The sequence below is a fragment of the Monodelphis domestica genome, chromosome 7, assembly GCF_027887165.1.
Source record: "Monodelphis domestica isolate mMonDom1 chromosome 7, mMonDom1.pri, whole genome shotgun sequence".
NCBI lineage: Eukaryota > Metazoa > Chordata > Mammalia > Didelphimorphia > Didelphidae > Monodelphis > Monodelphis domestica.
In genome coordinates, this window is record NC_077233.1 from 107093544 (window position 1) to 107111598 (window position 18055).

The 18055-nt window shown below is 37.7% G+C and overlaps 1 long non-coding RNA gene across 1 annotated transcript; it reads left to right on the forward strand.

Moving 5' to 3' along the window:
* The first annotated feature begins 657 nt into the window (after positions 1-657).
* Positions 658-8484, forward strand: LOC103092032 (uncharacterized). The gene is made up of 2 exons (XR_008913507.1): positions 658-821; positions 6534-8484. It is a non-coding gene; the product is annotated as an uncharacterized LOC103092032 (long non-coding RNA).
* The last annotated feature ends 9571 nt before the right edge of the window (positions 8485-18055 follow it).

Sequence of the window (18055 nt, forward strand, 5' to 3'; positions counted from 1 at the left end):
TCTGCTTCACTTTCTTCTCTCTCTCTCTCTCTCTGCTATTCTCCAATTTCTTCATTTTCCTCTTCTTTCCCTTTCCACTTTCCTTCATTATTCTTTCTTATCCTTTTTTGTTCCAAATGTATTAGTTCAATTGTTTAAATTTACCTCCAATGCTAACTTGGAACATCCCCCATTTCAGTCCTGCATAATTTCCTAATGTGGCCAATTCCATGTGAGGAGGGAAGAGAGGCTTCAGGTTATCTTAAACAATGGAGATTGCCCTATAGATGACACATTCAAAGCATTGACATAGTTTTGTTAAGTTTCTTCTCCTCCTCTTCCTCCTTCTCCCTCTCTTCCTTGTCCTCCTCCCTCTCCTTGTCCTCCTTCTTTTTCTTCCCCCAAAACAATCAGCTCCACTTTGTGGCTAAAGTAGGGGAAGCAAATAAATTGAAACTGAAACTGAGAATTGGCTATAAAGTGAGGACATCTGCAGAGGCTTGCAAGGAAATTTACATGCTTGTAGGGTTTCAAGTTACATATTTTTTGTTGCCTGGTAACCAACCCCAAAGTTCCCTTTCATGTTTTATTTTTCTCTGTATCCTCTGTTTATAGTGTAATTACTATTGTGACATCATAATCCCACCATTGAGCAGCTGTCAGGGGGCCTAACTGCTGAGTAAACACTGTTTTACAATCCCTACTACTAGAGGTTGATTTACTAAATAGATCAATATTTGGTTTGTAGGCACAAGGATTAGGAGGTGGAAGTGCCTTTTGAAAAGTTTCCTATCTTCCCAGGGTCCCCTGCACACCTGAGAATGCTAGAGAGAAAAGAAAAGGTAGGTACATGGACAAAAAAAAATCACTGAAATGGAATAAAAGCTGCCCAAGATTTCCACAGATGGTTTACAAGGAGTAGCTTGTTTTAAGAAGACAGCCCTATTTGGGTCTTAGTAATGTATTGGAAGTTCATGGTTTTAAGAACAACTGTTTTTTTAAAGTAAGACTCTTCTCTTAGTAAATTCTTTGTCTACAGCTCCTACCCCTATTTTATTTAATCTTTCCAAATGGCTATAAAGCCAATAGGGATGAGAATAATTACGGAAGTAAACGGTGTGCCAATCCTTCTTCTTTCCATAAACAATGGTCCTATCTTCCATATTAGTTGAGGTGCCCCTAAACAAAGAATTTTACAAGGTATATTTCTCTTGCTCAGTTCACTACATGATACCTTGGTGCCACTTAAACATTATCTCCTCAGAACACATTATAGCTATAAACAATAGAGCAAAGTACCAATAGTAAAAATAGGGTGGAGAGATTTGTATTGTCCAGTGAGAAGAAGAGACAATGGAAAAATACGAAGGAGCAAGGAAGGGTTTGGGGGAAGAGATCATGCTTGGTAAGGTGAGCAAGATGAAAGGAGTCTAAATAAGGGTAGGCATGATGAAAGGGGCAGGGGATGCTTCAAATAAATGGTGTCATGACTGAAAGGAATATTTACAAAACATCTACTAATTAGCAGGATGTCACTTTATACTGGGGGCAACCAGGTAGTACAATGGATGGAGTGCCCAGCTGGAAGTGAGAAAGACTCATCTTCCTGAGTTCAAATTCAGATTCAGACATTTAATTGCTGTGTGAACCTGAGCAAGTCACTTAACCCCTCTTGCCTCAGTTTCCCCATCTGTAAAATGAGCTGGAGAAGAAAATGGTAAATCACTTCAGTATATTTACAAGAAAACCCCAAATGGGATCATGAAGAGTTGGACATGGTTGAAAAATGACTATACAACAAAAATACTTTATAACTGATTAAATTATTTCACAAGTGATAATGATTCACTTCAGAAGAAATAATACTTTGCAATAATTTCTTTTAAATTCTGCAAAAACATAAAATCTACCATTCAGTGTAGTGAAATTTATATATAACATATCTATGTATAATTTTAGGTAATGAAAATAAAATATGCATATAAACATATGCCTGTAAATAACAGAATCACACTTTGAGGGGATTGTACCTAAGTGTATATTATTGAGGGGAATAGTTTTCAAATTAGGAATGGAGGAGAAAGGAATGGAGGGTAGGGCCCAGGGTCATGATGATATGCTGTATCTTAAGTAAAGAATAAATCTGATAATATAAAAAGTTATACTTGTGCTAACTAGGATAACATAGTAATAGCTCAATGTTTGCTGAAAATATGAATAAAGTGAAAGAATAAATGAGGTATCCTATATTACCTTTGGTATCTGGACCAACTCTGAAAGGTTATGCCGTCTCAAGTCAGTTTCATATAGATCTAGGTATAGATTGATAGAGATAACATTCTTTGGTGGTAAAGGTGTCCAAGTTAACCTGTTTCAAAGATCTAATTTTGTGCGTGGGAATCTTTCCTTGCCCTGATTTCCAGGCCCAAAGGCAGGCTTGGCAGGCTTTGGAAGGGGGTGGTATCATATTTGCCCTTGTGTCCTTGGCAAGTCTTCCCTCTCTTCTGTTCTGTTAGGCACAAGCACCTGTTCCACCACAGAGGTGGCTGCATTTCACTGGCAAACCTGAATGACAACTGACGGTGAAGCATATAAGGATAAAAGGCTCTCTGTCCATGAAAAATACGGTGATTATTACTAGCCAGTATGCAAAATTCACTGCAAACTAAACATCACCTGTTAAAAGTGACTGTGAAATAATTATATGCTGGTGAATGCAGCATACCTTTCCAAAGATTATCCAAGTCATCTAGCTCAGATGATTGAGACAGATGATTCCTCCAGGATATGGTTTATTCACTTTCTTTCTAATCTGTATTCTCTCCAGTCTGTGACCTTTTGTATCCACCTGCTAAACAAAAAGTGTACTGGAACTGAATTTACACAAATGAAAAAGAGGATACTTTGGTTTGTCTTCTTTCTCCTCCATATTGTATCCTTATGTTAGTTATACTACTTGGCTTATAGAAAACACCAGGATCTGCTCATTGGATGTTAGAAAATAAGCATTGTACAGATGCGTGCACAATGGAAGCATTTTGATGCAGTATAAAATGCTGGGTAGAAATCTGGAAACCTCAGTTCTTTTCTCCTCTAATTAATGGTATGAACTTAGACAAGTCAAGTATTTACCTAAGGACTCAATTTCTTTCTCTGGAACATCAGAGTTGGATTGATCATCTCTTATCTCTTCAAATTCTCCAATGTAGTGCCACTTATTTCTGGGGCTTGTTTGTCTAATTCTTAAAATGGTAATAACTCAAAGAATCTACCTTATTGGGTTTCTGGGAAGCCAAAGACCATGATGTATGTAAAATACTTTGCAAAACTTTAAAGTGCTATATAAATGTTAGCTCTTTGGTGACTATCTTTCTTTTCTTCCATCAAAGTCCTCTTTCAAATGCCTCATCCTGAATTTTAAATGGCTGTTCCGGAGTCACATATATTCTTCCTGATCCTTCAAAGTTGGAAAAACCTCAAATATGGGTTCAGCAAAGTACTTAAGTTTCCTTATCTAAAAAATGAAAGAGTAGGCCTCAATGACCTCTGAGGGGTCCTTCTCTAGATCAATAATTTTATGCCCCTATAATTGTATATTTCGTATCTGATGGCCAGATTAGCTAAATTTGGAGATATTATCTTCGGATGAATTACCAGTAAGTGAGGGATTACCTTGGTCACCAGAATTCACAGAAATAGCTTCTAAAGCAATGATATGAATAAGGAAGAATGAATAATGAAGGAACAGATAGAAGGGGAAAGGAAGATCCAAGGAAGAGAACAGAAGGAAAATAAGGAAGTGCACTTCCCCTTCTTCATTAAAGCAGGGAAAGTTACCTGCAGATTAAATCCATTCTTCCTTTTCCAGAGGTTAATTCATCCCACTATCCTCGTGTTGGTTCTGAAATTCTTCCTGGAGCTTTTATTTGTAAATCCAAGAATGACTAGTTTTAACTCTTCTGGCAGAACAACAAAAGCCATCCAGGGAGGGCTGGGCATCAGTGTCCCCAGCCCTTCATTTGATAATTGTATTATGATATGAGGGAAGTGCTCATCACTGCTTCATGTCTGCAAAGGGATGAAATACATGGGAAAATATACATAGGAACTGGGATTCTGTTTACAGCAGGAGAACTTCACAAGGATAAATAGAAAAAAATCTGGGCCATCAAAGTGATCAGAGAAACAGTGGATGAGGCTATCTCCTCAAGGAGAATAAGCAGAACAATTACAATAACATTGTTGTGGAATATATGGGACTAATAGATCTTGTTCCAGTCACTACCCTGCCATTAACTAGCAGTAAAAAGGCAAATCTCTTCTCTCTAGGCCTCATTTTCTTCATCTGGAGAGAGAGAGAGCTGGACTGGCTTATCTCTGATATCCATTTCATTTCTAACAACCTATGAATTTATAAGCCACTAGTCTTGGAGAGATGAGTCACTCACCTACCTAAAGACAATGGGACAACTACTCTACTGGAGTGGGGTTTGATACAGTAGACTTTCTGTCCTGCTCCAGGATTTTAGGATTGCAAAGGGTTACAACAGTGATGGTCCAGAGGAAACATCCCTCAGCGTTACCACAAGTGGGTACCATTTTCCTGGTCTGTTCTGAGCCCAATTGCAGTTTGGCATAGAAGAAAGAAGAAGAAGAAGAAATCTAGAATCAGAGTCTAGTCACATCTCAGGATATTTTTTTCTTTTAACTTGGGGCAAAAAAAAATGGGAATTGAGAATGAAAGTATTAGGAACAGGAGCACTGAATAAAGAAAAACCCTGAGAAGGGGGCGTCTCACATTTATCCTCACAGAGACAAGAGAAGAAAGTAGAGAGAGGACCAAAGAGAGGCAAGGAAGGCTTAAGGAGGACCATAAGGTAAGCCAAAGGGTGACAATGGTAGTAACTGCAAAGAACTATACCAGCAATGTTTGTCACCAGCTTCCAAGTTCCATTCACCCCATACTAGAGAACAGTTCTGTTACAGACAGGTCAGTGTTCTTTTCATTCTCATTACCTTACACTGAACTTTATCTTGGCAAGTCTGACTCTCAGAAAATATGCAAAGTTATCTGAACATTGTCCACAGGAAAGAAGTGAAAAGGAAAGCCCCATCGGTGCAAACCAGGATCTACACTCCCAGTTTTAGAAAGGAGAGAGAAGATCGTTTACGAAGAGATAAAGTGGTAGGATGAAAAAACTCCTGGCCTGGGTGTGCTAGAAGTCTTGGTTCCTGTTCTAGCTCAGCTCCTTACTACCCATGTTACCCTGAGTAAATCCCCTCTCAAAATCTTAGTTTCCTCAGATAGAAAAAGAGGGATTTGGCCTAGGTGGTCTCTAAGGTTCCTTTCAAATCCAAATCCTATGTGTCTATCTGTCCTGAGGCAAAACACACTTTTTCCAGGCAATTTGAAACATTTTTCAATTGTTTTCTCCCCTGGAATTTGGGAGAATTATGATAGATATACTATGTTAAGGCAGTGGAAAGGTACCAATAGACCCAGAAGTTTTGCTTTAGCTCAATGGAAATAATAAAGTTGCCATGCCCAAAATTGTTCTGTACAACATTCCTAACCCAGACTATGCAAGATATTTTTGCATTTGTGCTGGATGAGAATTAGGGTTGGGTTGACCTGTCACTTTGCTCCAGATGTTATTGGCTTGTAGCCGCCACTTTTCAATCACTTTGGGGGGGGATATTTTTTAAGAGGAGAATGTTGTTTTGCTCTAATTTTGTTTGTTTTCTTTTCATTCTTCCCCCATATAGATGTGATTTAGAGGAGAGTAATTTAAAAGTTAAAAGGGACCTTAGAAAGCAGGGCCTAGAGTCAGGAAAACACAAGTTCACATTTGGAGTTAGGAACTGAGTGGCCCTGAATAAGTCACTTTACTTCTGTTTGCCTGAATTTTTAAACTGTAAAATGGGGATAATAAAAGTACCTACCTCTCACAGGGTTGTTGTGAAAACAGTATCTGTAAAGTGCTTAGAACAGTGCCTGGCATTAGTAAGTGCTATATATAAATACTTATTCTCCTTCCTTCTCTCCCCTTTCTCCAGGTTCTATCTCATCATTTTATAGGTGAGGAAACAGAGGCCAAGAATGATCCAATGATCCTTTAAAGCTAGAATGTTTAATTTTTATGCTTGGCACAGAAGTCATTTAATAAATACTTGTTTTTTGATTGATTAATTTGAACCCAATTCACATACAATTAACTGGAAATACCAGCAATTGTTGAGTTTAAAATATTACCACTAATAAAAACCAATAGATAGGCACTTAGGTAGCCAAGTCTAGAAATGGAAGGTCCTGGGTTCAACATATTTCCTAAATGTGTGACCCTGGACAAGTCATTTAACCCCAACTTCCTAGTCCTTACTGTCCTTTTTCCTTGGAATCAATACTAGTAGCTATTCTAAGATAGACGATAAGGGTTAAAAGAAATAGAAATACATGGGGGGAAAAAAAAAACTTGCTTTGGGCCTAAAACAAGGTTCCTAACCACATCTATGATTTTGAAATACATTTCTATTATTTTGTTTTTTCTCCATAGTTTTTCAAGCCTTGGAAGTCACTGATACAAGAAGAAAATAATAGAGGGCTCAGGTATGTTTTTTAAGGAAAAAGATAGATGGGATTTGTGTAATTTAATTTTTATCGATTGACAAATACTTAATCCATGTAATATTCATATTATTTTTCATTAAAATGTAGTTCAATAGCATATTGAGAGTCTCTGACTTGGCAGGTTCAATTAAAATAAATATTTATTAAGTACCTATTACACAAACAACACTACAATATAGTAGGTGCTGGGAATAGAAGGTAACATATAACAAAGAAAAATCTTCCCTTCTCTCAAGGAACTTATATTCTAATGGTAGAATAAAACATACACAGCAATGAATACATATTTCATCTTAGTGGTAATAGGATGGTACTAAGGCTATGGTATCCTGGAGCCAGGCCGTATAGACTCACAAGAGTCAACTGTTAAAGGGTGCATATACCTAAGAAATCAATAGATATTACAGTTAAGTCAACCTTGACTTTCATTGTCCTATGGATAAAGTGAGGGTGAAGATGCTGATTTCAAAGTGTGCCCTCAATACATTTTTTTCAGAGAGCCAGTTATTAAACATGTAAGCAAAGAATTAATGGTAATAACTTCTTAGGAATATCACTTCAGTAGCTGTGTGGAGGATGAATTAGAAAGAAGAAAGCCTCAAATTAGTTCAAGGTAGCCTGAATGAATAAGGGTAGCATCTCTGTAAGTGGAAATAAATGTTCAGGTGTAAGAGATGTTGTGGAGTCAGAGGTAGGAAAAGTTAACAATGAATTATATTGACAGTGGAAAGATGACAGCGAAGGAAGATTCATCAGTGACCGAAGTTCTAAACAGGACTAGAGATAGTAGTGAGAAATGAGCTGGAGAAGGAAATGGCAAACCATTCCAGTATCTTTGCCAAGAAAACCCCTAATGGGATCACAAGGAGTTTGATGCAGCTGAAATAATGGAACAACAATGTAGTGATGAGGCTGTGGTGAAGATGAAGAATTCTGTACATCTACATCAAATCTGAAATGCCTGTAGGATAGCCAGGAAATGACTATTGATGATGTGGGACTAGAGTTGAGCACAGATTAGAGAGAGACATTTGGAGGTCATCTGAAATAAAGGATAAATAAACCGTTAGTAGCAAATGAGATCACCAAAGTCTTGAGGGATACCCATTCTAAGGGAATTGGAGATGGATAACACTCTAGCAAAGGAAATTAAAAAGCACCAAGGAGACAGAAAGAAGAAGAAGCAGGGGAGAAAGTAATACTGTGAAGAAGAGGGTATCCAGGAAGAGAATGGATAATTCAAAATATGCCGTTATTGTGACCAAAACAAAATGCCTCACTTTCCAGCCAAACTAGTGATGAGTCTCTCCATACCTTGATAAGCTGTTCTTAGACAAGAGACTTTGTAAACCTTAAAGTGCTTTATAAATGGCAATTGTTATTATTAACCTAGTCAACCAGCCTGTACTCTGGTAGTGTAAAGATTAAAATTTAGGGGAAGCTGAGGCAGCTAGAAATTTGTTTCTCTCTGCAAGGAGTATTCTATTTTTATGAGGTTTATTGAAGATTAAAATATAAAGAAAACACAAGTAAGAAAAGCACATGTCTAGGCCCAGAGATCCTATTCACGACCACTCACATCTTGTCTGCTAGGTGGAGAGCTGCGTGTGCTCCGAAGTGGAAGTAAAAAGAGAAAAAAAAAAGAGACCCCACCTACGGTGGAGAACCTTTAAATAATATTTTGATCTTGTCCCAGGTGAGAATTCAGTGAGATTACAAAGCATTCTGGGGAAGTGGAGCACGGACTTCTGGGGATTGAAGTACTGGATTCAAGTCTATTTTTGCAATGGTAACAGCATGAACTACAATCTCTCAGTTCTAGAGCTATGATCCTATGACTCTTTGATTTAATAAACCAGGTATTATTTCAGTTTCAATATATTTCATTTTTTTTTAATATTTTTAAATATTTCCATAGTGCTTTAAGGTTTACAAAAGACTTTACAAATATTCTCATTTGATCCTCACAATAACTCTGAGAGATAGGTGTTATTATTATCCCCATTTTATACTAAAGGAAACTGAAGCAAACAGAGTTTAAAGGATTTGTCCAATCACACAATTGGTAAAAGTCTGAGGAAAGATTTGAACTCATGTCTTCCTGACTCAAGGACCAATCCCTTATCCATTGCATTACCTCACTGCTTATAGAATACTGAAATAAAAAGGAAAGGTCTATGCTTACCACCTATATGACCTTGGGCATATAATTTTACTATTCTAGATTTCAGTTTTCTTGCCTATAATCATGGTACCTAGTATTTATATAGTACTAGAGGTTCATGAATCACATTTACGTGTCATCTCATTTTATCCTCACAACTGCTATTATTAACATGTCCAGTTGACAAAAGAGAAAACTGAGGATGAGGGCATTTAAGTAACTACCCCAATGTCACACAGCTTGTGAGTGTCTAAGTTAGGAACTGATCTCAGGTCTTTCTGACCCCCAAGTCCAGTACTCTTTCCCTGAATGATGTGTTTTTGTTTTAAGAGAAGTCCAGTTATTAAAAATCTCAAGGGGAAAGTGGGCCCACAAGTGAAACTGTTCCCTTCAGGATCTCCCACCAGAGGAGCAGGTTCTTTTGATTTCTGGTGCTTTTTTTAGAAAGTGGCTCCCTGTAGCCCCGCGACAATTTGCCCAGAAATTCAGCACTTTGCCCCTGAGTCCCTGCCACCAACACGTGAGAGGCATTTTTAGCACAAATCTGAAGTCCCTTCTAATTTTGACTATGTGACCTTGTGACATGAGGCTGTTTTTCATTATGTGGAATCTCAGTCCTTGATATGATGAGAAGATGAAACAGGCAAGAGAGGTATGTGTTTTGGCAGAAAGGCAATGGTAGTGTTGACTTAACAACAGTTTGCAGAGCAAAAGGAAGGATGGGGATGGAAATATATGCTGATGGCAAGTCAGAAAATCATATTGGTAAAGAAGCAGAGTCCCAGGCAGATGAGGATTGATAATCATCTGTTATCAATTTTATTCAGCTCCAAAGTCCTAGGCAGCTATAGATTTTTCAGTGGTATTACTCTCTTTCTTCCTCTAGTTGGCACAAGGGAGAGAGCACTGGGCCTATGGTCAAGAAGACTTTTACTATATGTGTGACCTCAGGCAAATCATCTAACCTTTGGTTGCTGTGTAATTAGAACCTGCTCCCTTGGACTTCATTTCCCAGCATCCCACTTTCCTTCTCACACTACATGCTAATGTAGGAAGGATATAAGTTTTGTGTAGCCCCACCTCTCGCTCTCTGGCTGATCACATTTAGTGGAGGTGGTATGAGGTGAGAGGCAGGAGAATTTTACTCACGTGGTTTACTTTTGGTTAGATAATTAGGTTTGAACTTCTATCACTTTTAGTTTATTTTCTCTCTCCTTCAAGTGATTATTAATAAACCTTATAAAATATAATACTTGAAGTTGGTAGATGATTATTTTTAATAGACAAAAAGAGAGATAAGTTTTAAAAGCCTCTGTTGCCCTCGCTGCTGCCTCCCACATTTGACCAGACACTGCCTGGGGATCCTTGCTGTTTCTGCTGTCCCTAATCAACTGCAGTTTGCTCCATCGCTCCCCTCACTCCCACCTTGGCCTCCCTACCACTGCTATATACCTGAAGGTCTGAGAGCTGTTTGGAAGCACCTTCTTTTTCCTTCCAGAAGGTGAGATCCAAATCCCATTGGGCTACCTCCACCTCTCTATCCACATGAGTTTCAAGCCTGCTCTAGCCACTTTTCAGCAGGGGAATTCAGTGTGGAGCAGCCCCATACACACTATTGACCTACACCAACCCAAGCCTGGCTAACCCAGGGGGACTTCCATGCTCCTGGCCATAGGGTAGAGACTGAGGTGTCACAGGGCCACTGTCTTTACCCTTAGTGGGAAGGGGAAGGAATGTTCCTTTTCCAAACCTCTTAACTTTATAACTAGTCACTACATACTAGGGTAGTGCCACCTATAGACAAGAAGTAGATTTGCAACCGATTTAATAAGACTTGTAAGCATGGACCAGTTTCCTGCTTATCTCAAACAACTCCTATTCCGGGAGAGCATTACAGAGCTTTCATAGCTCAGTTTGGGGGTATCTTTTCTTACTACCATTCCTGGGTGCACTTGTCTTTGAGATTAAGTTGAGTAATCTTGAGACTCAGAGGGGAAATTCATCTCTGTAGACCCCCTTGCCATTTTTTGCCTGCCTAATCTCTGCAACACATCCAATATAGGATTTGTCCACATTATGCCCAGTGCATGTATAGGGAATCCCAAAAGTGTGACCAAAAGAATCTAGATGGATGATGGTACTTGGAAGGGGAGGGGAAGAAACCTCAATGAGTCTAGAGGTGAATTTTAAGCCTTTTCAGACTCCATTGTTTTATTGAAGTTAACTGTTTCACTTTGTTCCCCTACAAATAGTGAAGAAGTCTCTGTAACACAGATATAAGAACTGGATAAAAAAAAAAAAAACTCTTGAATTCAGTGCCTACATCCTGTCACATATATTGTATTTGCTGATTATTTGTTTTAAGATTTATTTTTGTTTTTAAGTTCATATATTAATCTAATCTATATTATTCTATTACACTATGTCATTTTCAGCTACTGGGTTTTGGCCATTAGCTATATGTTCTATTACATTGTCTTTATTTGTACCTCCCCCTATGCCTGGACGGGAGAAAAAACCATTGTAAAAGCTCATAAATAACTTGGATAAACCCTTTTCTTTGGCAAAACCATAGGTCCTCTGGATGCTGGGTTTGCCACCAGATCCATTGAGGTCACATGTTGCCTATACAGCCTTTTGTTCCTTTTTGACTTTTTTAATTATCACATAAATGATGATGGATGAACTCCATCAAACTGGTTACAACCTGTATACACAACCTTTAGAGAATTTAATGACCTAAAAATCTAAATTGATTTTAAGGGGTCTTTAGAAGTGATTTTCAGGTATCTAGTACTACCTCTGACTAATCATTTACCTGCCTTTGAGTTGTTTGTAATAAGAGGTAAAGGGTCCATTTAGTAGTTAAAGTAAAGTAAAGTAGTTAAAGTAAAGTTAAAGTAAAGTGCTGTCATACTGTTGTATTCCCCACTTCCACATTCATAAAAGTGTAACGCATGAGACATATAAAGATATGCCTTTTTTTGGCTGTTACAGTCTCATATGGGAGTTAGGAAGGTTTTTCTAGGGGGTGTGGTACCCCTGGATGGCTCCTGAGGAGGGAACATTATCCATGTTGCCTAGTGGCTTCTGGATGTAACTCTTCAGCTTACTCTACCCTTCCACCAGAATGATCTAGATTCTTGGTGATGTTTTAGACCCAAAAGGTTTTCATCATCAGTACAGAACTTTGTTTTTTCTGAGCTCCTCTGTCAAATTTTGGAATGATGGAGGTAATAGATTTTGTTAAAAATATAACATTTTTGGTTGAGAAACCTTTATATTCTGCCTCTTCTTAGGTAACTTAGTGTGTCACTGATTGCAAACTATATATAATATATGTATATATTATATATATATATACATTTTAAAGATATTATTTTTCCTTGTATGTGCAAGTGTTTGAGTTTTCTTTTTTCTCTCCTTTTTGTACTTGAAGCATATGTTACCAATATTAATAATTCTTTGACTTTTCACTAATATAAGTTTACATTAGCCCTAATATTAAAATGCATACCCAAAAGCTTTAGATTATGGAAAACTGCCATTGATAGTTAAATCTTTTTGCTTTGGATTAATTTGACTTTGATTAATGATTGTGTCTGATTCTAGGAGAAAGGATCACAAAAGAGTCATTATACAGTACCAAGAAGCACAAGGTCAAGGAGACCAACCAATCCCGATGGGATTGATGAGAATTTGCACTAACATAGAGAACTTGTTTTGGGGTTCCAGGAAGTGGCTGTTTGACAACATCAGATACAGGACTTCCCTGTGCCAGATTCAGACTAAGTACCTCAGTTTATTTATCATTTCAGCTCCCCAATCCCTGAGAGCAAAGGTAAAATCAGACCAGGGAATGCTATTTCCCATTTGCCTCAAAAATCTAGCCCCTTTTCTGACTTTCATAGTGTAGCAATTTTTTGCAGTCCTGTCTGCTGATTTGGGCAAGTACATATTGCTGCAATGGTCCTACAGGGTTGTGGGACATATATCATTTTATTGGGCCCTGATTCAAGGACCTATTATAAGCTTATTCTTGCTTAGTCAGAATTTTTATATACTATTTAATTTTGATTTTTTTCTTCTATTTTTTATTACTTCCTTTTAACAATTGATTCACAAAACTCAGCCATGTATTCCTGGGTGATCTGTGTATTTGTCAACACCTTCCTCAGGGGGGATTGTATAATTGCCACATAATTCATTTTTAAAAAATTTTTCTCATTTGAGAGTAATTTTAGGAAAAGAAACTTGTTATCTCCCCAAATCTAGAAAATGAACTATTTGGAGAAGGTGCCCTGGAGATGCCTGCAGAAACCTCACACTGCCCCAAATTATCCCAAATGAACTTTGGGATGTAGTGAAATTGAACTATGGGGGGGTTGCATTTATTTTTGAACATATACTCTTGTGCCAAAGGGACTGCCCCCTTATGGGTTTTTTGTCAATGTGCCTAGCAATCATTGGTTTTATTCTCTTTATCTTTTATTTCCCTCTTATCCCCAAATTATTATAATTTCCACTTAAAAGGTACAATATTGTATGTATCTCTAGTTGAAGATCTTTAGAGATATAAGTAGGTTATTTGTACTGATTCCATGAGGAAACTGGGCATATAAATCTAGGAGATTTTTACATGCTCATTTCACATGGGAATCACAGGGGGATTGTATAATTAGAACCTGCTCCCTGGGACTTCATTTCCTAGCATCACACTTTACTTCTCACATTATGTGCTGACATAGGAAGGATATAAGTTTTGTGTAGCCCCAATTCTTGCTCTCTTCAGGTGATCACATTTATTGGAGGTAGTGTGAGGTGAGAGGCAGGAGAATTTTACTCACGTGGTTTACTTTTTGTTAGATAATTAGGCTTGAACTTCTATCACTTTTAGTTTATTTTTCTCTCTACTTCAAGTGATTATTAATAAATCTTAGAAAATATAATACTTGGAGTTACTGCATATTAATTTAAATCTTACACTGCCTAGGTTTCCTCAACTATAAAGTAGAGATAATAATAGCACTTACCTTACAGGATGTTGTGAGGATCAAGTGAGATAATATTCATAAAATACTGAGCTTAGTAAAAGGCACATAGTAGGTATTTAATAAATGCTTATTCCCTTCCTTTTTCCACTTCTATTATTCTGTTTCCACCTCTGCTCCTCCTCACACCACTTCCCTCTGAAAGCCCAAACCATAGATGACTAGAAAAGAATAATTGTGGAATAAGTGGGTGGTATTGAGGATTAAGGATAGGAATCTCCTAATCTGGTTATTTCTTCTCCTACCTCAAATTTTACTCATAAAACCAAATTATATTCAAGTGACACTAAAATTTCCAAATATTGCTCCAAACCACCCTACTCTGCTTTCTGTTACTCATCCCTATGGAGACTCCTCAGTAAGCTTTAAAAATGATTCATTTTAATGGCTCATCAAAATTTCAAACTACCCAATAATATAACATTACAAACAAGATGGGTCTAAATCCTTTCCTGTGTTTTAGAGCTTTCAGGGCAGGAGAGAGATAGCCAGACTAGCAATCCAGAGGCTGCCCATCTCTCTTTTTGGAAAGTGTTCACACTTTTCTAGGATTCTGTTTCTTTCTTTGTAAAAATAAGAGGATTGGATTAGATGACCTCTAATATCCTTATGATATATTTACTATCCTTTAATACTTTGGGGATCATTTTTATGGCATTAAAGGAAAAAAAAAGAATCCTAACTCTAAAGTTAAATAATCCTAACTAAAAGTCATCAAAAATAGGTGAGAATAGCAGGCATATAACAAGACGGTATGTAACATGGAAAACACTACTAGTAAATTCAAAGCTAACAAATGAGACTTTTGGGTTTAGAGATAAAAAAAAATAATAAAACAACAAACCAAAACCCAACTATATTAAGATCTTTAATCCACTATTTACTTTCTGCATGACTTTGGGGGCAAAATCCCTTTTACCTCCCTCCTCTGCCACAGCAGTACCATTGAAGGTTGGGTGTATTGATCTCTAGAGTACTGTCTACCTCCAAATCTATGATCCCACATTCTTTTCCAAGCTGTCAAGTTAGTTGTTTGTCTCATCCATTTAAGTTCAGAGAAGACCCTCATTTGTCACTAGCACCAACTTGGGTATTTCGTTTTTGAGCCCTAAGGAACTGAAATGAGATCATTTTTATGCCTTAGGATGGACAGTAACAGTTCTACAGTTTTCCATGTCATTGATACACAAGTAGCTAAATATGGAATTGTAACCCAAATATGCCATTCTAGGAAGGGAGACATATGTCAAACCTTGCTGCAACCACAAGAAAACTTCTGTTCTTTCCACTCAAATGAATGGAAGAGCTATATATATATATATATATATATATATATATATATATACATATATATATATATATATATATATATATATATCAATGTATAGCTAATAAAAAAAATGGTTCCATTATTTTCAAATGTGTGCTAAAAATGCCTCCTGTGAGCTGGTGGCATGGACTCAGTAGCACAGTGCTGGCTGTCTGGGCAGATGTGTGGCTGGGCCACAGGAAGCCACTTCCTAAAATAAGTGCCAGAAATCAAAAGAACCTGCTCCTCTGGTGGAAGGTCCTGAAGGGATCAGTTTCAGCTGTGCCCACTTTCTCTTTGAGATTTTTAATAACTGGGCTTCTCTCAAAGTAAAAACACATCATTTGGGGAAGGAGAAAGCAGCAGTTAGACTGCTGAGTCAGGACTGCTAGAATCAAAGGAGGAGTTCTCTATCTTTGGACTTAAATGGTTTGGGCAACTGGGAAAAGGAAGAGGGGGAAGAAGGGGAAACCTAATCCTGCCACTCGAGTAGATTCCATTTAAATGAGGGGGCAGCAATATGTATGCAATTACCTATATATGAGATTGCTACAGAATGGATGGGAGGTGATAGCAGAAGGAAGGTTCCACAAATGAGAAAACGAAGACTTTAGTGAGGGTAAGTGACCCAACCACAGTAGTATAGCTAGGACATATTACAGAATTAAGAGAGACTAGTTCCCACATAGAGGGATCTGCTTTCTTGCTGTCCTTAAAGCTGTGACACCCAAAGGAGATTATGGTTCTCACGTTTTTTTGATAGCACTAGCATATCAGTCCAAGCAGACACTAACTAGAAGGGGATCCAAAGTTAAAACAAACAAAATGAAAAAAGATGAAGGGATGAGAGAAAAATTTCTCGACCCCCACCACAGTTTACAAATAAAGATAGTATGTTCATTCCTTTTAAAGATAAGAATATGAACTAATTGTTTACATTTACCTTCCTATGAAATCTTTTTGGAGAATTTCGTGAATAATGGCTTCCTCCAAGTCTGTCAATATGCTTTCAGGTAAAAACAACAAATGGCTTCCTTTCCCTCACCTCCTTCATAAGAACTCTCTGCCAGTCGTAGCATGGCTAAGCACTTGGCAATATTTCCTTTGTTCCAGTTTCTTAGACCATTAAGTGCTTTGAGGACAGAGATTATATTAGATTCCTCTTTGTATCCCCCACAGCACCTAACACAGACACTTGCCCACAGTTGGCACTACAACATAGATTACCTTGAATTTGAGTTTATGTTACCATCTGAAATGGTTTAAGTGCACAGATTTCTTTTTCTAGGATTTTTAAAAAATTTCTTATCATTTGAAATGTGTAGGAATTAAAGGACTACTAGAAAGAAATCTAAATTCATTTTCCCTTCTGATTCCTTCCTTCAATATAGATTCATATGCCAACATGTACAATATAACTCATTCTGTATGTGTGATTTAATTTTCTATATTGTGGATGTACAGTACAAACAATGGCTTTTACAAGAAAATTTCAGAATTGACTATTGCAACAAGAAATGTGCTCAAATGATGTTATTAATCAAAGGCAGCTGCGGCCCAGTGTCAGGAAGACTTGAGCTCAAATTCAGCCTCAGACTCTGTCTTACGAGCTGTGTGACCCAAGACAAGTTACTTAACTTGTGTTTTCCGTTGCTTTACTTGTAAAATGAGGAAAACAATATCATCTACTTCAGAGGGTTGTTGTGAGGGAAAAATAGATAATATGTATAATGAACTTAGCATAGAGTATGGTACATTGTTCAGGCATGTCGGACTTTTTGGGACTCTGGTCAATACTATTCCTGAGGTTTTCTTTGGCAAAGATCCTGGAGGGTTTTCCATTTCTTTCTCCAGTGGATTAAGGTAAATAGAGGGTAAGTGACTTGCCCAGAGTCACATAGCTAATAAGTATCTGAGACCAAATTTGAACATACACCTTTCTGACTCCAGACCTAGCACTCTATCCACTGAATCTTCTGGCTATCTCACCTGTAATGGCTTCAATGCAAATACTTATTCTCCTCCTCCTCCTCTTCTTTTTTATTTTTTAACCTTGCCTTCTGTCTTATAATCAATGCTGTGTATTGGTTCCAAGGCAGAAGAGTGGTAAGGGTTAGGCAATGGGGGTCAAGTGACTTGCCCAGGGTCACACAGCTGGGAAGTGTCTGAGGTCAGATTTGAACCTAAGATCTCCCGTCTCTAGGTCTGGCTCTCAATCCACTGAGCTACCCAGCTGCCCTCTCCTCTTCTTAATCAAAACTTCCCTAGCTGATTATGTGCTAACTGTAGAAGATCAGAAATTAAAAGAAACAAATGCAAAAGGGAGAAGAGAAAGAAAGTTTCCCCACTACCATCACCATATTATTAGAATGAATATTAAGTTGTTTTTAAGGTAAAATGGAAAGTCAGTGGAAGAACTATGGCAGCATATAATTTAGAGAATTTCACTTGGAGGCCATGTGGGCAAAGCCAAACCTTAACAACTAACCAATAGCTACACTGGAAGTCTTGTGAGGTGAGGCTCACTCTCTCCAGAGGCTGCCCATTCTAACCTGAAACATCTTTAATTGTCAAGAAGAACTTCCTTACAGCAAGCCAAACCTTTCTGCTTGCATCTACTACTTACTCAGTGCTTCTGGTACAGTTTCTTGAGATCAAGTAGAATAAGCTTCATCCCTCATTACACAAATCAATCTTTCAACTATTTAAAGACAACCATTATATTCCCCATAATATATCTCTTCTTCTGGTTAATCGGACCCACTTACTCCAAACTATCTTTATGTGGCATGAACTAAAGGTCCATCAGCATTCTGTGTGCCCACATCTGTACACTCTTCCCTCTATCGAGTTCCTTTTTTAAAAATTCTTCTTTTTGGTTTACATTTGAGGTTTCATCAGTAAAGTGAATTCCTAGAGTGGGA